Source organism: Lycium ferocissimum, chromosome 3 (assembly GCF_029784015.1).
Source record: "Lycium ferocissimum isolate CSIRO_LF1 chromosome 3, AGI_CSIRO_Lferr_CH_V1, whole genome shotgun sequence".
NCBI classification, from domain to species: domain Eukaryota; kingdom Viridiplantae; phylum Streptophyta; class Magnoliopsida; order Solanales; family Solanaceae; genus Lycium; species Lycium ferocissimum.
The window spans coordinates 39140408-39165001 of record NC_081344.1 but is presented as its reverse complement, the minus strand read 5'-3'; the positions used below and the strand labels follow the sequence as shown (position 1 = coordinate 39165001).

Below are 24594 nucleotides of genomic sequence, written 5' to 3'. Positions count from 1 at the left end.
GGTTTTTATTTCGTATATATTATAGTAGGGATTTAATTTCCTATCATTAGTAGGATCTTTATCCTAGTTCTAGTAGGATTTTAGTTTTCTTTATTCTTTTCCTTATAGAATAGGGATTTTACTTTCCTTGTTTTTAGCTATTTCCTTTCTAGAGTAGAATAGGGATTTTTAGTCATAAAAGAAAAGCCCTTGGTCCTATATAAAGGGTTCTCATGGCATATAATAGGAGATAAACGTTTTTAGCATAACCCTAAAGTTTGCAATAGAGTTATTTTCTCTATTTGGTTTTCTTTATCCTTGTTTTTGGTTTCAAGCAAGGTGGTGATAATCTTTATCGTGTTTTCAACAGCATGTGTGCTGACACCTAATTTTGTCCCTCCAATAATTTTATTTAATTATTCGGAGTTCTTGAATCTCAAACGGAGTGAAATATGTATTTTACAAATCAAAATGATTTTTACAAAATTTTCGATAATATTTTTCCATTTTATTTGGAAAAATAGTTACAATTATTTAATTAATTGTTTAAATTGTTAACGTCAAATTGACAAAGTATTTTACTCCGATAATACAGCAAAATTGATTAGTTAAATAAGATAATCAACTCCATCTCTATTTTATGATTTATGTGGCCATAATTGCATTTATCTCCAAAAATTGGTTACAGTTGAATTTTTTATTAATTGGATGACTTAATTGTGGCTATAATTAAAATAGCCAATTACTTGTTAGTTGTTAATTGAAATAGTTAATTTATCTTATGCACTTGGTCACACTGAAAAAGGATTAATTGAATCTGCTTTTTAATTTGTCCATGTTTGAAAAGATTTAATTAGTGTCCGCTTTTAATTTGGCTATCATTAAAATGTTTAATTAATTGTCATGCTTTTAATTTTGGCCATTTGTTAAATTGCACGTTTTGTCCTTGCATATATATATATATATATATATATATATATATATATATATATATATATATATATATATATATATATATATATATATATACACACATACGTAGACACATATATGTATATATGTTGGGTTGTCTCCCCCATTCTTTCCTTTAAATGATCGAGCCTAGTCCAGATTTGGACTAGACCCGGCCCAACACGCGTATAATTGACCAAAAAGGACCCCTTTCAGTTCATTTGTGCATTTGGAGAAAAGGGCTATGGAAACCCTAGCCTCTCTCTCTGTTGCCAAAAATGGTGAATTTGCCATACGGTTCTACTGGTTTCAGGCCTTGTGTGGTCTTTTGGGGTAAAATAATTAATGTTTACCCTCTCTCCACCACGTCACCACCAGAGAAAGGTAAAATCTCACCCTCTTTCTTCCTTTTCGACATTCTACGGTCAAAACAAGGACAAATCCCTTAATGGGGTTTGTCTTATTGCATTTTGAATACTCAATTCTCATTGGATGGTAGAGATTCAAACAGATTCAAGAGAATCCTTTGCCAAACCATCTATCCCACATCGAAATTGAGCCAAGCTTTAGGGCTTTGGGGGGTCTATATAAAGAACCCCCAACCTTTCACAAACACACGCAGAGAAGCTTATTCACCAGCAAAAAACTCGAAACTTAGGGTTTTGATAAAGTGACCGACTAAAATTGGACACTTTGCTTATTTCTCTAGTCTCGAGTACCACATGAGTGTGGATCGTTATGAGCAGTGTGTCTCCACTAATCTCGACATAAGTGTCGCACTTGGAAACGGTAAAGGCTTCTCCTTTTAGTCTATTTCTTTAGTAATTTTAAGTGTCTATGTGTTTATATGTTTATGTGTTTTATATAGTGATTAGTTGTCAGATTAATATATTAGTAGTCATAGTAGTAAATGCCTGCTTTTGTTTAGTTTGTTTAATATGGTGTCATAGGTAAAATATGTTAGTTAATTTCTGGTATATTAGCCTATAAGTTAATTTTACCTTATAGATCTGTGTTCGTTATTGATTAGTTAGTCTTAATCCTGTGCTATTTATGCATATATTAGCTCATATGAATCTATGGAGTTGTGACAATATGTGATTTGTTGGCTTAATAGTGACAAGTGTCTGCTATTACATTCATAAGTAGACCAATTGAGTTTGTTAGTTGTCTAAATGTTAGCTTAATATACATAGGTGTCTATGCTTGCCCTAACTTACTTCATTTTGGTTCATTGTACATGTTTGGTTGTGTTTTAGTTAGGTTAGAATAGTGTTTAAAAAGCTCTATGAAGGCATTTATTGTCGAAAGCATTGTTAACATAGTTTTATGAGTTAGTTAGTAAGTACTGCTTAATGGTTTGGTGTTGAGTCAATAGGCCTTTACTATGATCTCTTGATGAACATCCTCTATTGTCTTAACTAACTTTACTATGAGTATGAGGGTCCGCCTAACCTTGCAAATGACTATGTGTCTGATAAATGTTGGTTTGCATAACTACTTAATGTCTCCTTTGTATCTCTAAATCTGTCATTGATTTGTTTAAGCTATTTTGATTGGTCTGTGTGTTGCCATGTTCCTGTAGGATTTGATAATGACTCTGCTCTCAAATTTTGTTAGTTTGGAATAAAATACTTGTGTCCTGATTTTAGTTAGTGATTAATGGGCTTATGGAACTAAAGTGATAGGAAATTTGTGTTAGTCTAATTCATGGGAATCGTGTCTACTTTTCCTTTCATGTTCATGTTTGAAACTGTTAATAAAGCTAAACCACGTAGTGCAGCTATTATCTGCTTTAAACAAGACTAAAAGATTTATATTTTGGGATTATAAATGAAGAAGCATGCTAGTGGTGTATCTGTTCATATTGTGGTGCCTGTCCAATTAAGCTTAAATGTGCAAATTATTGGGAAAAAGTAACAGAGTCTTTGATGAAGTAATTAGTCCTTTGACATCCTAGGTTATGAATTAGACTAGAGAGCTCACATAGGTAAAATGAGATAGTATTTGATCTTGTAAGTGAAAAAGGGGTTCAAGATGGTTGTCACTTGATTTGTGGCAACATAGGAAGTGATTTACCTAGGGCTACAGATGGTCTAGGAAAGGCTTTGAGTTCCCACTCAGCCAGTAATACCTATCCTAGGCTGCTGGGTTCCTTTCTATGTAACAATGACATCATAGGACCCTTCTTGACCTCTGAAGCTGTAAAAGGAACACTGTATAAGCTCAGCATGAACAAATGGATTTTTAGTCTGATTTTCCCTTTCCCTCGCCCCATCTTATGACTGCTTCCTGCTCAAAACATGTGAAATAAGAGACAATGATTCAGAGTTGTTTAAAGGGATTTGTAACGACCCGTTTGGTCGTTATTGTGCATTTGACCCATCTGCCCCCGTTGACCCTTCCTTGAACCCTGTTAGTATGATTTTGACCCGCGGGGATGGGCGACAAGATTCTCAAGTTAATCGGGCGAGTTGTATGATGACTTACAAAAATTTAAACCTTACAGTGAAAAATCGTTGATCGATAGTTGACTTTTAGTTAAACAGACCTTTTTCATAAATTCGTAGATTTTGTGAGATCCAGAGGGTTGATTTTGACTTGGTGGGATGTTCAGTTCGCTTCCCGAGGCACTCGGGAGCGTTTTGGGTGGTTGGTTAGAGAGTTGGTTTTTGGCCGTTGGGGGTAACCCGGTCAAATAGACCTCTGATGGGAATTCTGAGACCACGAGTGAGTTCGTAGCATATTTTTATGTATATGTGCATACCTATTTTGTATCTGAGAGGTCTCGGGTGGATGTCGAGATTTGGGGAGAACTTGGTGAAAACTAAGAAAATGCTGGTTTCCGATGTCTCGCCCCAGCGAGACTGGGTACACCTCAGCGAGGCTTGGACAAAGATGTGCGGGAACTCTGTGATTCTATTGAAATCTGCTCCAGTGGATGGTATTCCGCCGAGGCGAATGCGCGGTAGCGGGACCACTTCCTCTAGAGCGGAAGACGTTGTTCCAGATTCATTAAATGCCTGAATTAAACCCTTCATTTCCCATTTCCAAAATTAATTCTCCAAAGTGACTCAAGGGTGATTTGAAGTGTTTTCTGAGTGGATTCATCTTGGGGTAAGTCTCTTCCACCTTGTTATCCATTACTTACTTTCCTAAGCTTGAAATTTATGGTGAAAATCTAGAAAGCTGGAGAAGATGAGTTTCAACCTTAATTTTATTATTTGAATTCTAGGCTTTGAATCTGAGATTAATTGATGGATTTGACTAATCTAAGCATGGGATTTCATTAATTAGTAACCAATAGGTTTGAATTTTCAATTTGAGTTGAGAAATTGAATATGAAAAGCTAGGGTTTATACCTAATTTAGGGGTTTTGCCTTGAATGATGAAATTGATCAATAATTGAGCTAAATTAGCAATTGGAGAGTAGAATGGAACTTCTAGAACATTGGGTTACCAATTCTATCTTTTGAAATACCTGTTTTACCCTTGTGGGTCCGATTCCCCTCTTTTTCTTAGTTGATTTTGATTCGAACGAATGTATAGCAATACGGGTACCGTGGTTCCCCCTTTCTAACTTAGATTTCTGTAATAGCTAGAGTTTGAGTATTCGGAGGCTCTTCGGAAGGGCAAGGCTCAGATTTGACTATTCGTGGCACCAGCTCGGCAGCGAGATAGTTAACGGCTTACCTTTTTGGTTAGACTCCAGTTAGTGAAGCATATGTAGAGTTAGTTATTGACGGAGAAAGCATTTTAAGCCTTTGGGTATGAAGTTGAGATGGATACTCTTAGGTTGGTATTGTTGTTGACTTTGTGGGTTTGTTGCCTCGTTTGTTATGATTTGACTTGTTGCCATGTGTGTGGTATTGGACTTGTTGCTAAATTGTCATGTTGTGGTTTTGTTACGTTCGTCTCTCACTTATCTTGACATCATCATTGATAAAGGAAAGAACTTGATTCGATATTGATATTGTGATATGTGCTCATGCAGAGGCACGATTGAGATTTGATATGCTTACATTTGATATTGATATTATGCATTGCATTCATACTCATTTTGCATAATACATTGATATGAACTGTGATTGCTATTGTTGATGATAAATGAGAAGGGAACATCCGAGATTATGGACAGATTTGATATAGTAGCCATCTCTGGGCTGTGTACGGAATGGCTAGTGATATGGAAGCCACCTCTGGGCTATGTGCGGAGTGGCTGGTGTTGTGGAAGTCATCTCTGGGCTGTGTGCGGAGTGACTAGTACATGGACTTTGCGGGTCCCCCATGGGTCATGACTATCGAGACGTGGAGGTTATCCGTCTATAGCATGTGTGTACAGAGACAGACAGTTGGCCAGTGCATATCATTGCATTGCATATGCACTCATTACTTCATTCATATATCAGTGTATGTACTGATACTACCTTGCTGTACTCTTTTCTGAGTGCAGAGTTCGTAGCAGGCTCCATTTCTACCCCTCGAGAGTGATCCCGAGGCTAGGCTTTCGAGTGTCCAGGGTGAGCATCTGATGGATCCGCTACCTGGAGACTTCTCTATCCCTCTGTCTTTATTTTCCCATTCTGAGATATGTTTGTTTTCAAACTTGTATTTTCTAGACATATGTACTTAGGCGCTTCGTACTATTCGGCACTCAGTATCTGTGGGTTTTATGTTGTAGGATTCCGCATGATTATCTATTTATTATTTGAGACTGCTATTTCTTCTTATTTACTTCTTATGTTGTTTTTGGAAATTGAGTAAGGGACAGGTTCGCTTACCAGGTGGGAATGGGTAAGTGCCCGCGCGATCCGTGATTTTCGTGACAAGAGTAACTTTGTTTGCACATAATTACTGATAATGTGGCTAATTTGCCCTTGCCTATTTTCAAGTCAAAATTGTTATATGTTGATTGCCTCTGATTCAATAATGTGGAAATGTTTAACATAGATATATTGAGTGTATATGAGTGCAAACCTGTGTGTTGATAATGTTTAAAGATGCCTGGTATGCCAATTTTTACTTCAAGTTCGTGTTTTCCCTTTTGTTTGCTGCTCTCTTGTAATTGCTATGTTGAGAGGTATACATAAGTATATTGGATATATATACTCTTTATAAACCTGTGTATATATTGGCTTGTATATTAAGAATACCCTTTGTATATCACACTATGGACTTAGGAATGGAATTGTTACTTGTTGAATCTAGGCTTGATTTATTAAGTGTAACCATTATGGGCTTTGTTTGAAGTTGCTCATTGTGTGTGTTTTCCTATTGGGCTTTGTTTATCTTTCTGTCCTCTTGGGCCATCTGAGCCTGTCCCTTTTTGTTTTTAGTTGACTGCTTTTCATATACATGAAAATGAATTATACATAATATATATGTATGTATACGTGACTATATTTTGAGTATTTTTCTTTTCTTTAGTTTATATTAAATGAATTACTAAGTTTAGGTGCACTCTAACCTCATTTCTCCTTTTCCCCTCCTTTGTCTTGCATGAGAAATACAACTTGGGCCATTCGGGCATCTTCTTCAAGCCACTGTTAGGCCAGAGGCCCAACATTATTTTTCTATCGAGTCCGAGTAGAAGTGAATATTATGAAGGCCCAACCATGGGTGAAAATGGCAACTAGTGGGCTTCGGTAGGCCCAGTAGCCTAACTTTTCTCCTTTTATTTTTTGTATATGTGAAGATACTTGTATAAATATTGAAACCCGAGTGGATAGGACTTAGATATCGAGTAGAATTAATTAGAAAAGGCTTTCAAATAATTTTTCAAACTTAGAATTAACAAAGGATTATATGATGCATGAAACATGGTAAAGGATTTTCCAAACTTGATAATCTCTTTTACCGAAAATTGAGTCGGTATACGAAGTATATATGTTGTATACGAGATTGGGAAAAGGCAACATTTTGATATTAATTTGAAAAATAGAAACTACTTTGGACCGTTTTCTCTAAGAATAAAGGTTTGAAATGATTTTTGGGGATTTAAAGGAAACCGACAAGAACAAAGCTGATTTATGAAAATGGCAAAACGATAGGGAAATAGATTTCAAAACCAATGGATTTTAAACCTTTTGGGCCCAAGCCCCGCCTTTTAAGGTCTCCACTCTATTTAAATACAACAATCTAAATAGAGTCCACAACCTCTTAGTAGCTTTTATGTCCCGCGTAAAAGTGAACCGTAACAGTGTGGTGTTTCTCCATCACGCCTATTGATTTCAATTGGTGACTTAGGAACTTTATAGGTTCTTGATCATTCAAGAACGCATTTCTGGATTAAAATTTGTTCCATTTCGCACCCAGGATCTTCACTTTCTTTCCATCATTTCGCCCTGAATATTTACTGGTTTTAAATAGGTACATAGTTATTTTCATAGTTCAGATTGTCATCTTTCACCTTATTTTTTAATCACGTAATTACGAGACCTATAGCTTGAGATACGTCTGTTTTTTAATCTGCCCATCAAATCGCTTCAAGAACAAGATCCTGGTCGATTAGTTCTTTGTTAACTCGAAGAATCACATCAAGCTTGCATATCAGATATTTTTTAGAAGTCCATAATGAAGTGTCTATAAAAACCAGCACGACCAAGAAAACTACGCACACCCTTGACATATACAGGGGTAGTAGTTTCTAAATCACATCCACCTTCGCACGATCAACTTCTAAGCCTCTCGTTGACACCTTATGTCCCAGGACTATACCCTCTCGGACAATAAAGTGACACTTCTCCCAATTCAAAGACCAAGTCGGTTTCTTCACATCTTCCGAGCACACGATCCAGATTCATCAAGCATATTTCAAATGACTTCCTAAAGACAGAGAAGTCATCTAAATAACTCTACAAAATCCTCCACCATTTTAGAAAATATTGCCATCATACACCTTTGAATAGTCGTTGGTGCATTGCATAAACCAAACAACATCCCCTTGAAGGTGTATGTACCGTAGGGACAAGTGAAAGTAGTCTTCTCCTGATCTTCTTGTGCGATAGCTATTTGATTATAGCTGGAATATCCATCAAGAAAATAATAATACTCATGTTCGGCTAATTTTTCTAGTATCTGGTTGACAAAAGGGAATAGGATAATGATCCTTTCTTGTGGCCTCATTACGTTTATGATAATCCATGCAGATCCTCCACCCTGTTACAGTTCTTGTTAAGATGATCTCATTTTTATCATTCATCACAACTGTCATCCCTCATTTCTTCAGGACACATTGTACTGAGCTCACCCACTTGCTGTCAGAAATAGGATAGGTAATGCCTGCACCTAATCACTTAATCACCTCTTATTTAACCACTTCCTTCATCATAGGATTCAATCTTCTTTGGTGTTCTATTATCGGCTTATGGTCATCCTCTATAAGTATCTTGTGCATACAACATTCTGAACTAATCCTTGAATATCAGATAACTACCACCCAAGTGCTCTCCTTCGATTTCGTAAGACAGCTAAAGATTTCTTTATTTCTGCCTCAATGAGCTAGGCTGCCAATATGATTTGTAGAATTTCACCCTTACCCAAGGACACATATTTCAGATGCGTGATTAGGGGCTTCACCTCTAACTTTGGGGCCTCTTCTGTTGATAACTTGGGCGGTGGCCCAATTGGTCTGTCAAGAGGCTCAAACTCCCCCTTTTCGAATGTAAATACCTGTCAGATCAAGAATCTGCACCAACTCGAATACCTTTGTATCCCTAAAAATATCATCCCCACAAGAGCTCTCTCCAATGGGTCGCTAGACGTAATGAAAGGTAGCTTGGTATCATCGGTCACCATAGTGATAGCAGAAAGCTTCTTATAAATTGCAGGTAACTTGAGGGCCTTGTACACATTAAAATACCTCAACCTTATCATGTACCCTCATAGTTAGCTGCCCTGTAGGTACATTAATCAACGCTCTGCCTGTGGCCAAAATACGGACGCCCCAAAATAAATGATACTTTCGAATCTGGCTCAAAATCCAAGATGACAAAATCTGCTATAAATATAAGAGAACCCACTTGTACTAAAACAACTTTGATAATACCCTCAAGGCTAGCTAGAGATCTATTTGCCAGCTGCAGAACGATAGTAGTCGGCCTCGGGTTTCCCAACCCCAATTTTCTAAACATAGAGGACGGCATCAGATTTATACTAGCACCAAGATCACGAAGTGCCCGTGTAATGACCTGTTTTTCAATAGTGATCTCAATAGTGAAACTCCCCAGATCCTTCAGCTTTGTAGGCAACTTGTTTTGAATTTCAGATGTGCACTCTTCAGTAAGTGCAGATGTGGCATACTCCATAAATAGACTCTTGTTCTCTACGATTTCCTTGATATACTTAGAATATTTTGGAATCCCTTGTCGCATATCTACCAAGGGAACATTGACATGTACCTGCTTCAGTAAGTTCAGAAACTTCTTATAAGTGGCCTTTTCTTTTTGCTTCACCAACCGTTGAGGGAACTGAGGGGGTGGCTTGGCAACTACTGGTTGTGGCTGCTTTACCAAAGGTTGCTTTGCTACCCTCTCTACCTCGATAACATTATCTGCAATTGCCTCTTTCTCTACTTTAACCTGAATCTCTTTCTTTGGAGAAATCCTCTAATTCTCTCCTATTTCTGAGAGTCACAGCATTACATGATTTCATATTTGGATCAGTATGACTTGGAAGGGCCCCGAATGGTCTAGTGTTCTTTGCACCAGTTATTTGGCCTTTCTGCCTCTCTATATTACACACTGTCAGATTACAATTCTGATTCTCAGCCATCATCTTCTTCATTATTTCTTCTACACTTCTCGCAGGAGCAGGAGCTGATTATTACCCTGTGTTGGTTGATAGTTCTATTTTTTGAGTGCCCTGATTACTACCCAAACAGAAGTTTGGATGATTCTTTCAATTAGGGTTGTAAGTATTTTCGTGCTGAATGTGGTTACCTTGACCTCTCCCTATATTGCTCATGACACACACTGATTCTAGATTTTCAGGACACATATTGTCACGACCCAACCAGAGCGCCATGACGGGCACCTGGAACTAACCTACCGAGCACCTACAACATACATCTCATAACCATCTCTAGGTGGACCACAAAGATAGCTCATGGGCATCATGATCTGTAAGGGCATATGTCACAAGATAATGGCACATTTCTATATAATCATCAACAATTATGCCCATCATCACAAGACGACAAGGCTGCCAAAATATTATATAACAATATGAACTACTAAGGTTAGGGGACATCTAGCTACATACATCTATTTACGAGCCTCTAGATAGAATACCGGAATCCATGAAGACAGCGCAGGACTCCGCCATGCCCAAGTATATATACACACAAGAGTCGTACCAATAAACTGCAGCTCAGAAGCAACTGGAGCGCTTTTGAAACTCCGCTGATGAAGCTCCTAGGGGTCAGATCCGTCTATCTGTCTACTTACGGGTATGAACGCAGCATCCATAAGAAAGGATGTCAGTACGAGCTATGTACTGAGTATGTAAGACATGAATAGCAACAGAACAAGAGATAGGGAACATAACATGAAATAAAGAGATAACCTACATATCTGAATGCCTCTTAGGCGATACCATGCATGCTTAGCCTTTTCACAAAAACATTTCATATATATATATATATATATATATATATATATATATATATATATATATATATATATATATATATATATATAGTGTGTTGCGTATGAACGTGTAGCCGATCCATAAATATATTATATCATCATTATATACCGATATATCCCACGTCCGGACGATATCATAAGTATACCAACCGATCGTGTGGTCATGCGTATATAACAACGTCACCCTTTTCCCATACCCCATATACATATAATATACGCGTATTAACGCTCGTCTTTTCTCATGTCATATATACATATATAATATAAATAGCATGCATGAGAGCCCAATTAAAAGTTGCTATTTTATCGGAGTGACGTAAGGTCGGTAACCTCCGATTTATATTATGGAACAATCATCATCGCTATATCCCACCTTGAAGGGACAACTATCATAAGGTGAGATCAACAACAATGAACAAAATCAAGAAAATCATAAAATAAGCTCAATAATCTCATAATAGCATCAAATCCATAAGCTTAGGAATCTCTAGAATGGGATCATCATCATCATCATCATCATTATCATCATAGGAAACATCTATCTCTAGTATCATAAGAATTTTGAGAATCATGAACTTCTAGCTTTTTGGGGATAAGGATATCATGGAAAACATGTATGGGTTCATAAAAAAAGAAAGGGTTTAGCCTTAACATACCTTTTGGGTCTCCTTAACTACTTAACACTTTATCCTCCCAAGCTCGTAAATCTACATTCAAGAGAATTTATACTATTGTTAGGCTTATAGTCATATGCTTATCTTAAGCCTTCAAATTAAACCTTTTTTAGAATCTACCGAAATTCGGACATGAAGATCTCCCTTGTTTATATCCCTAGCCCGAAATCACAATACCAACAACCAACAATAATAACAACAACACTAACATCAACAACATCATCATCAATACCAAAATACTCCATAAAACATCCCATACGATGTTTTCCCAATGTCTCAACCAATCCCTAGCCTTTACGAAGCCTTAACAACTAAATCTCCATAATACCGTTCATAATATCAAAAATAGAGAGTATCCTTACCTCAATCAAAGTTGGAAGAGCTTGAAATCTTATTTATCTTCAATAGATTCCTTCGTCCTGTCAAGATTTGATGTTTAGAACAAAAGCTCCAAAGTCCTATACACTTCCTGAGCCTCGTTGATGGCTAACTTTAACACTTTATGACCAAAATTTGCATATGGACTTGTAGGAACAAGCATGTATGTTGTAGAATGGTCTAGAGTTGGAAAAATGACCAAAGGGGTCCTTTTATACTTGCCAAGGTCGGTTCCAGCGACCTAAAATTTCGCGCAACGCGTTGCTGCCGTTCGACCGTAGCCGGGCGCGCCTCTGCTCCGCCGGCCTAACTTGTAACGTCCATAACTCTCTACTCTGATGTCATATCGATGAACGGCTTGTTGCGTTGGAAACTAGACTCAATGATCTTCATTTTAGGATTTTACTTTACCTTAAAACTCTTCATATACAAAAGATACACTTCTCTAAAGTTAACCCAAATTTTCTGTCCAAAATTCTATCAAATTTTTGACAAACTTATTCTCTTCGATTTGCTTGATCCCAGAACCTTTAGACACTTGCTTAACACTTGTTAAGAGTATTCCTTAACCTTATAAGGGTTCCATGACCTCTCCGAGCTTACGTTAGTTTACTCACGACGCAAAGCGACGCAAATTTTTTTGAGGTGTAACACATATCACTGGTGTGGCCCTTGTTGACACCCAATTTTTTCCCTCCAAAAATTCAAATTAACTAATCGAGCTTCTTGGATCCCAAACAGAGTAACTTAATTATTCAGAAAATTAAAAAAAAAAAACTTTTTAAATTGTTTAGGTAATATTTTTACCATTTCATTGGCAAAATACCATAATGTGTATTATATATATTTTACGTATAAGCTCAAGCACTAATTATGTCGATTTTATCAATTCGAAAATCAATTTGTACAAAAACAAGGGTTTAATAAAAAAAAAACATATTTTTTATTGTCAATTTAAAGTCACATTTTACTTTGTTAAGTCTAGAAGCTCAATTAATTAATTGGATTACTAATTCATCTCAATTTTATTTTTCAATTTAGATTGGATTCTAAAGGGTGGTTTTAATTGAAAATAATTGATTCCAAATTGGAGTTCAAATTGGCCAAATTGTCAATATTTGGGCCATGTTTTAAACTCAAGTTTAACCACTTTTTAACCCCCAAAGATCAGCCCAATTACATGCCCAACCCAACCCATAACCTTACATAACCCGGCCCAAATTCCCTTATAATTTCCCAGAACCTCTTTTGTTCTTTATTTTTTCCCAACAACAGCAAAACCAAACGAATCCTAAAAAGCCCCAGCATACCAATTCAATCCAGCAACACAGCTGGCACAATCCATTTTTGGCAAAAGATTCCAAACGAGTTAAGTTTTCACAGCTTTGATTCACCATTTGAGGCAAAGTTTCAATGCAATCTGTCTTTTAGCCTTCAACAAAGCTCAAACGGTAACAGACTTGGCCCTCTATAAATAGAACCCATTCCCTTCATTTTAGAGAAGGTACTGAGAGGCAAAATTTTGATTTTTAACCATTAAGGGTTTTTACACCCTCAAAGAGTGGGAAACACTCAGAAAATTCGGCAATGCCTTGAGTTTTCGAGGAAGTTTTCTCGCTCTAAGTTAATTTTTGGAAATCGTTTCCGTTCATTGGAAATCGATTCGATGTGAAAGGTGTTCATCGACTCTCGTCACCCCCGTCACTGCTCCGCAAAAAGGTAATTTTCCCTCCTTCTCCTTTAATTTTGCGATTCTGTTTTAGTCTCATTGTGTTATTAGTTTTATGGTGTTCATGTTTTGTTACCATCTCTAGTTATGTTGGCTGTGATGTTTTTAGTTATTCTCCTAAGTTCTGTTTCCTGCCTATTTAAATCTAGTATGAGTATAGGTTGGTTGATTTGATTACATAATTGTTTGTGTGTTTTGGCTTTAAACTTCTCTACTGTGTTAGTCTAAAAATAAGAAGTCATGTATGTTTGGGGTCCTTAGTTTTAGAGTAAGTTTTTCTTTTAGAGGGACCATGAGTATGACTTGAATATGATTGTTTGTGTTAGCTTTAAGTCACATTGTTCTCCTAAGATGTACTTTGGTTAAGCTTTGTGAGAAGTGAAAGTAATATCAAACTCCTGTTCATCTTCTTCACTATGTATTAGAAGTTAATTTCTTTTGTGGCATAACCAGGGAATATAAATTGATACGCTATTTTGCCTGCTAATGTAATTTGCGGAAAACGAATATGCTTCGATAAAAAGAGATCTATTCGTTGTCATGTAGTGATTCCACTTGGTTTTATAGGGAATGTTTGAATGAACCTAAATATAGATAACAGAATTACCTGCTTGTGTCCCCTTTATCATATTAGTTGGTGAATAGATCACTGTTCCTTTGCTTGTATAGTGAACCTCTAACGAAGAAGCTTTAATTGATCTTAACCTATGTGTGTGTGTTATTTGGAATGGGATAAGATGTTAAATCTTGTGCATGATAAAGCAACAGGAGTTATTTCTGAACATGTTGAGTCCGCTAGTAGTAAATTTGTCTAAGCGTGCCTCTTAAATCTTTAGGGTTTAAAGCGTAACCAAGTTTCATTATCTTTAAAAGGAAAACTGAAATAACTACTGTTCCTAGGGATTAGGTGTTCTTTCTTGTTAGAAACTCTAACTACTTCTCCGTAAGATGATTTGGTAGATATGTAGGATTGTTTAAATCTTCTTGAGTTCACTGCAAAGTATTTGAGTTAATTATTTAGTTTGTGGCATTAAAGCTCAAGTTACTTCACTTATTGTTAAACTGTTAAATTGGGTCAATCCTTGAAGTTTGTTATATCCAAACAAGTAGTGCGAATTTGTTTTGAGTTAACAATATATGTGCTAGAACTCTTGAACGGGCAGTAGTTCAAGTTTGTTGCCGCCCCCTGTATGATCCCCAGCCCATTTGTTTGGACAGTGCATTCTCCACTGCAGCTTTTTTTGAATAGCTGAGTTGTGATTTCTTATATAGATCCCTAGATTCAGCAAATAGTTTATGAGCTTTCGCCTAACAACAACTAGTTTTACCCTTAGAGTTTACTGAAGATTAGATCGTTGGTTTAATTCTGGACATAAAAAATGGAACCTTAGCATGTCTAAAGATTATTGAAATCTGTCTCTATGCTAAAATGCTACTTCTCTATTAACTGGTTGCGTGTGATCACTCTATGCTTTTTATTAACAGAACCATGACGATAAGAAGATATATCTGAAATGTTTATGCAATTCATTGAGTCTATTATGATCTTTAGATTCAGATAATTGTGTCTTGAAAGGAGTAGAACTCCTAAAGATGCTAAAATTGGTGATATTATAAGATTTAGCCACTGCCGTATGCTAGTGGGTGTTCATAATATCAGTCCACTTTGGATAATAACGTTTAAGATATTTCTTAATTATTGCTCCCTGTTTTAGCTTAAGAAAGTATCAGTTCACAAAAAAAAAAAAAGTGTTTGAAACCTGGACTGAGTAATGGTATTCATTTCATAAGAGAAGAAACTTTTGGCTATTGTTTGTTGGGAACTATTGTTGGATACTCATTCTTTACCTTTACCTTTCTTTGCATGACATGGGGATTTTCAAATCCCAAAAATTATTGAGTTGATGTGTGGGCTGTTGCTGTATCCTTGAGGCCACTGCTGCTGCAATTTTGAGTGGACAAATGCTACAGTTGAGGCCTCCTACATTTGGTGCAAATAGTTGTAACTGAAATGAGATATCTACTGCAGTTGAGCTGAGTTTTCTGCTGCATTTGGAGCAGATTGTTGCTACACTTTTGAACCAAATTATGGCTGCATTTTGAGAAAAAAAATAGCATATCTTAAGGCAGTTTGAAGCCAAACAGTGGCTGCATTTAAAGAACAGCTGCTGCACTTGAGATTTGAGGTTGCTGCATCTATATAAGCTGCTGCCTTAAAAGGAAACGGTCTGCTCACTTTAGCACTATATTACCATGACTAAGTTGCTGTACTTTGAGCATTTCGTGACGGTGCTTGATATGCTGCTGCTCTGTGAATTGCCTCACTTTGATGCTTCAGTCGAGTTTGTTATTTGATAGGGGCTTTTGTTCCATTTTTGGAACAAGCAGATGTTACACTTTGATGCTTTGCACGATTTGAACATGATACTACACTGGGGCCGATGAAGAGTTGTTTAACTTGAGGCCTCACTTTTAAAAGAACGGATTTCTATACTTGATTGAAAGTTTACTGATTTGAATACTTAACTTGAGAATGCCTAGTCCGGAAAGGTTCTATCCCTCGGTGGGCAATGATGATCATAGTCTAGTTATAAAATAGGAACCAACATGCGCTTGGCGAGGCAATAGAATGACTGACGGGTCGCTATTTCGCAGCCATGACGTGTTCCAGGGTCCTTTTTCCTATATTTGAAAGAAGCATGATTCTGAGCCTTTAGTAATCAAAGCTCCCACAGTTTGATGCGAAACCGAGGGATATTATATTTATATTCATAAACGAGGGGTGGCGTATCCTTTTTACTAATCATTCTCGTTTCTATTCTTGCGAGGTACGAATAAACAAGTTCAAGGAATACTACAAGGGCGAATATTGCACAATTGGAGCATACATATGGAATCCAAGCAATATGGAATGACAAGAAGAGAAGTAGTAGGAAACAAGGCAAAGACTTGGACATCTGAAGCTTTCAGATGAAGAATAAAGGAAGAACGGAATTGCAACAAAAGGTTCAAGAAGGCGAGGAGATAGGCTTATCTCCTCCCTTTAGTTATTTTGCAAATATCCACCTTCATTCTCTCCCTCCCTTTAGTTATTTTGCAAATATCCTGTTTACTTGTTTTATTTAAGTATTGTTGGAACCTTTATAGATTAGAACCTAAGATTTAGAGTTGCCAAAACTGATTTTCAAAGCCATGTATAAAACAGATGTGAAATACGAATTACTCTTAATGCTTGCTTTTCATAATTTGACTCTAAAATGGGATTGATATATTAACTTTGAGCGTTTGAACATAAATGACTTGGATTTAAGAACCAAATTGAATTTAAGGAAGGATGAGAGATTAGAAACAGATAAGGTGAACCTACGAGGATTAATGGTATGCCCTAATAAAAGGGAGAACTTTACTTGAAAAATAGAAGATTTTTAAAGGACTTTTAAAGGGTAGGCTTTTGTGGTGTTCTACTTAAGTTAAGTGCCCTCGGGTCTTAACCTAAGTGTCCAAGCCCGAAACCTGGCACCCGAGATGTAATATTTTGCATAAATGACATTCCTTATTACGGAAATATAAACCTGAGCAATTTTTATCAAAAACAATTCATAACATTAAGGCACACTATTAGAAACCGTAGGTAAACTGCAATTGAGGGGATCCTTAATACCGGGGTGCCTAACACCTTCCCCGGGTATCACCAGAACCTTTACCCATACTTTAGTTAGATTAGGTTTCTTTTAAAATTTAACCGTTTTAAATGAACTTTTTTCGAATTGGTTTTTCCTAAAAATTAGGTGGCGACTCTAAAAAATAAGTCCATTTAGAGTACCATTACGTAGAAGTATATTTTTTCCTTTTTCCCGGTACGATTGACAACCGTACATTCCCGGGACACTTTCCTTTTTAAATGAGGCAAGTGCAAATGCGAATCGAAAAAAATAGAACCGTTACCGCCCTTTCTACAAATATCACAAAAGACATTAGCTTGCTGCACTGCTTGCACCTGTGGTTGGGCATGCCCCTTAGTAAACTTTTGGAAATCATTTTGCATAGCCGCAATCTGTGTTGATAGTGTCGTATAGTTATCCACTTCAAGAACTCTGAATGCCTTCTTAATTGCACCTCTACTTATGTCACCTTGTCAATCTAGACTGCTCTGAGAGAACCTGTTCAAGAGGATAAACAGTTTCGCATAGCTAAGATCAAGAGTCTTCCCCCTGCTGCAGAGTCTAATGATATCTTCGTGTGAGCATCCAGACTCTCGATAAGTGTGTGTGTGTCAGAACCTCATTCGATTAATGATTATGATGATGAGGACAATCTTCGAGAAGAGTCTTGAACCTCTCCCATGCCTGATATAAACTCTCTCCATTTTTCTGCCTGAATGACATGATTTCACTCCTGAGCCTTGCTGTCTTCCTAGAAGGGAAGAACCTTGTCAGAAATTTCCTTGCTAAATCGTCCCAATAAGTAATGGATCTTGCTGGTTCCCCCAACAACCAACTTTTTTCTTCCCCAAGTAGAGAGAATTGGAATAGTGTGAATCGCACATAATTAGTAGTGACCCTTGCAGTAACATAAGTATCAACAATCTCCAAAAAAGTTTGGATGTGTCGCTAAGGATCCTCGCGGAAAAACCCGTGAGGCGCTTACGGGAGTTAACGGTGAATCATAGGATGTTTCAGCTCGAAGTGCCCCTCGATGTTGGGCTTGACAATGCTCGAAGTGACACTACCCACGAGGCATGCAACTTCCGCACTGTCACTGGTGGAACCTGAGCTACCATATCTACAGGTAATTCGACTAGAGCCTGCTGATTTTGAAATAAAGTTAACTCTCTCCTGCATTGGTGGAATAACCGTTCAGGCTCAGGATTGAATTCCTCAAGATTATTTTGACTAGCAGGCCTTCGCATTCGACAGTAGTACATGCGTCAATAATAGCTCAGATTAAGACGTTAATACTTGAATAACTAAAGTAGTAATATATTGTCTAATAAAATCGTTAATTTCTAAGTCCCTGACAACGACGCCAAAAACTTGTTGTTCCCAAATGCATATGCAAGTATACGTTGTCACTAAGTAATATAGTGACTTATGATAGTCAGATATCGTACCCACAAAGACTTATGATCAACGGCTAAACAAGAATGCACTGTTACTACTAATTAAGCAAGTATGCGTATAAAGGATTAGCTGTTTTGTAATCTATTGCGAAAAGTAAAAGACTAACTTAATGCGTCACAATTTGTCACAAACATTGGTTCAAACTTGGTTTTAACACAGAGACAGGAATATTCCAGGGTCGTGGTTGGTTCATCGATCGTACTGAGTCATGCAAGTACTTCACCCCAGAAGCTTTATCCAAGATTGCAAATTAACGGGATTATTAGCTCTAGTAGTGTTCTCCCGAACCACTATTCGCCTATTCAAAACAGTTCGCCGCCTATATTCCTATGGAATTGACATGTAAAGAACGCAATTTGTTTACAGTATTTAATTGAATGCAGTGACTAAGTATATTCCTATCCTAGCCCAACTGTAGGGATTATCAGATCAACTCTCTTTACTTCTTCTCTAATCTACAACAAGTTTCCAAAGTTTGTATATTAAATAGTAGATAAAACTAGACTGTTATGCAGGCAATTAAGCAATTAAGAATAGAAGTAAAGAAACAATCGTATATGAATAAACTACTAAGATGAAAATACTATTTAAACGTCAATACTCATGGTTACATGACAACCCCAGAACTATTGAGTTTAGCCGCTCATAATCGGATTACAACAAATAGTTTTCATGTTTCGATCGAAGATAAGATGAATAAATGAAGGTAAAAGAGATAAACCTGCAAACAATGGCTTTTCTCCTTGATTTTCTCTATTAAAACGTCCAAACCCCTCTCAAAATGACCTAGGGGTCTATTTATAGCGTTGAGAAATAATCCTCCAAGGCCCGTCTATAACGGGTCAAGACTTAAAAAAATATTTCCTTTGGCCAAGTGAGGTTGCTGAGCGAGCTGGATAGCGAGCCACGGCTTCGCCATAGCCTTCGCTTAGCGAGGCTGGTGTGTACTTCCATACTTGTGAAATTTCCACATTGGATCTTTGACCTTTCCTCTTCCCGAGCGAGATGCAAAGCCAAGGAGTGTCTCGCTTTGGACCTCGCCCAGCGAGGTCCTTCTTCCTTCTAACACTTTAGCAAATTTTCCATCTTCTTCTTCAATTTGGCTCAATGAGCTAAATACAGGATGAGACACATGCTCGCTTTGAGCATCGTTCAGCGAAGCCCCCGCTAATTTTCTTCCTTAGCGAATTTTCCACACTTTTAATGCTTTACTTGTTTCTCGCTGAGCGAGCTGTATAGCAAGGGGATGCCTCGCTTTGAGCCTTACTAAGTGAGGTCTAGTGGCTTTCCTTGCCTTAGCGATCTTTTGCTCTTTTTCTCCGAATCGACGCATTTTCCATGTAAAATATCTTAATGCAACAATAACATCGTAATGCAAGATTCAATACTAGTTAGGTGTATTTAGTGCAATTAGTCCTCAAAGCAAGTTAGAAACATGGGTAAAACACGCCGGTTAGGCGTACAAATACACCCAACATCAACACGGTATGGTAAGACTAGTGTCACCGTGACAAGGGCGCGTGAAAAAGTTAAGATTACAGCTATGACTTGAAGACTCAATTAAGTGGGGTTGTGATTCAGACTCTTTAGTTCAATGATATCCCATAGAAATTGGAGTGATGGTGCGAAAGATGACATGGTATCCATGCCATCGGCGATTAGTTGCTTGGAAGATGAGGAAGTACATTAAGGCATAGCAGGTTGTTATATCCTGTACTTCGTACATTGGGACAATCCGGGTTAACTATGATAAGTTAGGGACAAAGCCATTCCGGGATGCGAAGTCGGGATTTTTGACCTTCGGTTTTGTTTTGAGACATAATGTGTTCATGAATTGGTTGGCATGGAACATTTAGGGAAATTTGGGACCAAAAGTGGAATAATTGAAAGTTGGGAATTATTGAATTTTTGGCCCTTGGCCGTGTGGTGCTTGGAGTGGTGCCCACACATTTTGTGGCCAAATTTAATTGGTCCAACCCATGTGTGGGCCATGGACACTTGTATAATATATGTGAGAGCTTAAAAGATGATTAAGTATTCATCTTTCAACATTCCAACACTTAGAGAAAAAAGAACTTGACGACAACAAAAGGAACCGTTCGACAACCACTTGAATTTTAACACCAAGATTTAGCCATCCAAAAATTAATTCTTCCTAGCAAACCACTAAGTGAAGGGTCCTCATCAACGTGGAAGTGTTGTTTGGTCAACAAACCTCTAGTTTTCATCCTAGCTAACCCTAGCCTAGTTGAGAAGTTGAAGAAGAAATGTAAGATTTAATCTTGTTTTATGTGTTATGAATGATGTGTGTGCATGTTATAGTAGATGAAAATGGATAAAATTCATAGAAATATTGCTGTAAGAGTGGAGCCGTGGTAAGTGCATGGTGTGTGTGCGGAGTGTGTGTGTTGTTGTGTTGCATTGAAGTAATGAATTAAAGTCTAGTTAGCATGTCGTGATTGTTGTAGAGTGGAGAAAAGAATGAGAATCATCAACATAAGTATTGGGAGGTGTTGGCCGAATATAGGCCATTTGTGTGACAAGAAAGGAATTAATGTTAATTAGTATTTTGATTGTTGTCGTTATAGATTCTATGTTGACGATAAGAGTTTAATGACTCAAATTGATATTGTAAGTGTTGCGAAATTGATTTTGAGGTTATCGCGCATTTGATGTAAACCGTATATTTATGAGAATGACATTGTTAAAATGTGAATTGTTGGTGCAAATAAATCATGATTCGGAAGTTAGGGAATGTGTCATGGATGTTGTTCTCGGGTCGAGTGGATTTTCGGGTGGATTGGAGTGGTATTTGGGAAGGTTGAAATGTTGTGTGAATTGTTTACAATGTTCTTGAATATTGTTGGTATGGGTTCAAGGGTTGGTATTGGAATGTATGAGCGTTGATGTTGGCTTGAATGGCCGTTGAAGTGAGTATAGTGAATGTTGTTGGATTATGTTAAAAGAGTATTTAATGCTAGAATGTGTTTTAAATTGATTATTGATGTTGCTAGTTTGGTTGTTGGTGTTGTTGTTGATGAATTTGGCTGAGTTGAATTCTCGGGGTTGTGCATTATTGTGAAATGCTTTATAAATTTACCTCGTGGAATTTAGTGTTCGTTTGGAAATGAACTCCAAAAATGTCTATAGTAACGTTGGTATTTAATGATATTGTGTAGATTTTGGAGAGCCAGCGGTTTGAGTTTGGAGTGACTTGGAGAGCGGACGAGGTATGTAGAAGCTTATCCTTCTTTCCTTTTGGCATGTCCTAGTATGAAGTAAGTTGTGATACGTATGAGCCTTGGGGTAATTCTATTCTTAAAAATCCGAGCATGTTTATGATTCATATTTGCTTCTTGATATTGACATCCCTTAATATGGTCAGAAGCTATAGGCCCATGTCTTCGATACGATTGGATTTGAAATGCTATGTATACGGTTTGTTCGAAAGGGTCTTATGCCTACAAATGTCCGTAACTTTCCTAGACAGAACCGGATTGCTTTGATAAGCTCGTAAACGATTCTTATTTGTTTCTTGATATTTGTATTCTTAATGTAGTCGAATTATGGTCTTTATGTCTTTTGTATGACTAAATTTCAAAAGTTGCGTAAAAGTTTTGTTTTTGAAAAGAGTTTTGCTCTAAACGATTATGTAACTACGAACCGTAACTCTCAAGAAAGGGCTCGGATCGCTTTGATATCTTCGCAAATGATTTCATGACGTATAATGACTTTAATTTTCATAGGCGGGCCCGGATTGGGTTGACGCTCGTCCGTGGGTCCCGCGACCTTCTTCTGTATAGTTCTGATGGTTTTTCTTTTAGAACTTAATATGATTACCTTTCCGACCCCCGAGTATGACTATATATTTATTTGTTGAGTCTGAAATGTGGATTCGTATACTTATGATTCCGATACATAACTATGATTCCTGGAGTTCGGTTTGATTTGTTCCCGAGTGAGATTCGGAAGAAAATCTGAGTTGACTACTGTTTGGGCTTATAAATGATGGTTCGTTTTGATTAACCTATTAAGCCTTTGAAATTGTTTTAGACTGTATTTGGTTACTCATGATTCTGTTCGTGTACTCTGTTGTTACATTTTTCGCCAAGTCCCGGGCCGGTATGTTATCGTGCGCACTATGCTGTATTCTGAAGTATGATGTGTGTTCGAGAGTATGGTCCGGTTCGCCGAACCCACGCGGGGAACCGGGTATGTATTATGGTGTTATGATGTGTCCGGCTTACGCCGAGCCCCTTTTTAGCGGAACCGAAATGTATTATGGTGTTATGATGTGTACGTACGCCGAGCCCCTTTCGGCGGGCATCGCGTATGTATGCTACGTTATATGTTATATGTATGAATTACGAATATGATCGGTTGGAATCGAGAGGCGGTGGTGGTGAAAGCCCAATGTGGTGGGGCAAACCCGCACAAGGTGGGGCAAACCCGATAATGAGGCAAACCCAACGATGATGAGGCAAAATTCCACGTTGGTTTAGGCGATCACATTAGTTTAGGCCATCCCACTAGTTTAGGCCAATCCCACATTGGTTTAGGCGATCCCACATCGGTTAATCTCATATGATCGGTTATGATGTTATGATGTGTTACGATATGTATATGATGATCATTATATTTGTCTTCCGTACCTCATATTATGACTTGTATGTGACAAAACACTGATATTTCGGATATTATGCCTACGTTCTGTACTTTCTGTTTCGATTATGACTACGATTTACATTTCTGTACCTTCACTTTGCATACTCGACATATTTCGTATCGACCCCACATCTTCGGGGGCTGCATTCATGCCCGCAGCATACGCACGCCTTTTGTGATGCCGGGCCCAGACACCTATTCTCGCTTGGAGAAACTCCGCTTTATTCGGAGCCTACATTTTGGTACGACACGCTTCGTTATTTGTATATATGTTCGTTCATAGGTACGGCGGGGCCTGTCCCGTCATATGGTGTGCTGACTCTTAGAGGTACGTGACATAGATGTGGGTTGTGGTCGATTCTGCTTGTGTTCGTTTAAGTTGTGTTTGGGCGGCCTGTCACGGTAATGACCTTGTGTTTAACGTATATATACGCTTCGATATGTTATGTATAGTACGTACGACCCTACGGCTCTGTGCGGTTTATATGTTTGTATGCGACGATTTGAAACCACGCGTGTCTTTATGCACGTATAAAATGTTTGTACGCTGATTTCGGTTAATGAGTGCGCATGGGTGTCCAGCTCGGGCACTAGTCACGGCCTACGGGGTTGGGTCGTGACACAGGTGATGGGAAGAGAGTTGGCGATTTGAATTAGTACAGTTAGTGAAATAGCTAGGTAATCAGCATTGTGACTTTGAAGACTACACCCGAGGAGGTTCGACATAGCAAGGATGATTTACTCGAGGTGTAATTGGAGTAGAAATGCTTCAACGTCGTCTGGATATATTACTACAGTCCTATGACACAGGTGTATCAATGACACATCAATGATTCGGTAATGGAAGGGTACATATGTTGATATCTTGAAGACAAGTGTAAGCTTGGGATGATCAATTGGTCATATGAGAGGATAATGACCATGTTGACGCGGGGTTGGTATTAAGAGTTTTCTTCCTATCCTACGAAATGGAGGTGTATTGAAGAGAATTTGAGTAGTTCAAGTTTGGTGACACGACAATCACAATGGTAAAACGTTCATCCAAAAGATGTCACGAGGTGTGCTAAGTCTAATGTTGCATGAGATTATGAAAGGCTAAGTTGGGTGTCGACAGGATGGCATTGTGGTGGAATAAGCACAGGTGGTTCGGGGGTTCTTTAAAGAAGTGATTGTTGGGTTTAGGCCGAGTTGGGGAAGTTACCCATGGCGAGTAAATCTTATGAGAATAGGCGGTTGTAATCCTTCAGTAAAGGGCATGTTTGCAGGTTCTTTTGATATTCCAAGGTTGGTGATATTTACCGCAGTTATTTGATGTGTAAGGATGACGCGGAAAATGGTTCAACTATATTTATGTATTAGTATCACATAAAATATATTTACGTGAGTACTAATCTTGTCCCATAATCACACCACTATTACTACAAATCCACTATGAGAAAATTCAGATCTAA

At 37.8% G+C, this 24594-nt stretch overlaps 1 non-coding gene across 1 annotated transcript; it reads left to right on the top strand.

Moving 5' to 3' along the window:
- The first annotated feature begins 17654 nt into the window (after window positions 1-17654).
- On the top strand, window positions 17655-17761 carry LOC132051298 (small nucleolar RNA R71). Its single transcript, XR_009413671.1, has one exon. It is a non-coding gene; the product is annotated as a small nucleolar RNA R71 (small nucleolar RNA).
- The last annotated feature ends 6833 nt before the right edge of the window (window positions 17762-24594 follow it).